The 1,473-nt window shown below is 42.6% G+C and overlaps 1 non-coding gene across 1 annotated transcript; it reads left to right on the top strand.

Annotated features, from left to right (window-relative positions):
• Positions 1–948: 948 nt before the first annotated feature.
• LOC112799226 (small nucleolar RNA R71) lies at positions 949–1,056 on the top strand. The gene has a single exon (XR_003200802.1). It is a non-coding gene; the product is annotated as a small nucleolar RNA R71 (small nucleolar RNA).
• Positions 1,057–1,473: the final 417 nt, after the last annotated feature.

Here is a 1,473-nt window from a genome sequence, read left to right as displayed (position 1 = left end):
TTCAGAGGAGGAATACTCATCAGAGCTCATGAATGGCAGAAGTAAGTCCAATGGAATCTCTATGGTCTCATTTTGAGCCTCAGATTCCCATGGTTCCTCATTGGGGAACTCATTGGAGGCCAGTGGACGTCCATTGAGGTCTTCCTCAGTGGCGTTCACTGCCTCTCCTTCCTCCTAAAATTCGGCCATGTTGATGGCCTTGCACTCTCCTTTTGGATTTTCTTCTGTATTGCTTGGAAGAGTACTAGGAGGGAGTTCAGTAATTTTCTTGCTCAGCTGACCCACTTGTGCCTCCAAATTTCTAATGGAGGACCTTGTTTCAGTCATGAAACTTTGAGTGGTTTTGATTAGATCAGAGACCATGGTTGCTAAGTCAGAGGTATTCTGCTTAGAGCTCTCTGTCTGTTGCTGAGAAGATGATGGAAAAGGCTTGCTATTGCTAAACCTGTTTCTTCCACCATTATTGTTATTGAAACCTTGTTGAGGTCTCTGTTGATCTTTCCATGAAAGATTTGGATGATTCCTCCATGAAGGATTATAGGTGTTTCCATAGGGTTCTCCCATGTAATTCACCTCTTCCATTGAAGGGTTCTCAGGATCATAAGCTTCTTCCTCAGATGAAGCTTCCTTAGTACTGCTTGGTGCATTTTGCATTCCAGACAGACTTTGAGAAATCATATTGACTTGTTGAGTCAATATTTTGTTCTGAGCCAATATGGCATTCAGAGTGTCAATCTCAAGAACTCCTTTCTTCTGACTAGTCCCATTGTTCACGGGATTCTTTTCAGAGGTGTACATGAATTGGTTATTTGCAACCATTTCAATCAGTTCTTGAGCTTCAGTAGGCGTCTTCTTCAGATGAAGAGATCCTCCAACAGAGCTGTCCAAAGACATCTTGGACAGTTCAGAGAGACCATCATAAAAAATACCTATGATGCTCCATTCAGAAAGCATATCAGAAGGACACTTTCTGATTAATTGTTTGTATCTTTCCCAAGCTTCACAGAGGGATTCTCCTTCCTTCTGTCTGAAGGTTTGGACTTCCACTCTAAGCTTACTCAATTTTTGAGGTGGAAAGAACTTTGCCAAGAAGGCATTGACTAGCTTTTCCCAAGAGTCCAGGCTTTCTTTAGGTTGAGAGTCCAACCATGTTCTAGCTCTGTCTCTTACAGCAAAAGGGAATAGCATAAGTCTGTAGACCTCAGGGTCAACCCCATTGGTCTTGACAGTGTCACAGATTTGCAAGAATTCAGCTAAAAACTGATGAGGATCTTCCAATGGAAGTCCATGGAACTTGCAATTCTGTTGCATTAGAGAAACTAATTGAGGCTTAAGCTCAACGTTGTTTGCTCCAATGGCAGGGATAGAGATGCTTCTCCCATAGAAGTTGGGAGTAGGTGCAGTAAAGTCACCCAGCACCTTCCTTGCATTGTTGGCATTGTTGTTTTCGGCTGCCATGTGTTCTTCTTCTTT

Source organism: Arachis hypogaea, chromosome 4 (assembly GCF_003086295.3).
Source record: "Arachis hypogaea cultivar Tifrunner chromosome 4, arahy.Tifrunner.gnm2.J5K5, whole genome shotgun sequence".
Taxonomy (NCBI): Eukaryota; Viridiplantae; Streptophyta; class Magnoliopsida; order Fabales; family Fabaceae; genus Arachis; species Arachis hypogaea.
This window is presented reverse-complemented; position numbering and strand designations above follow the sequence as displayed.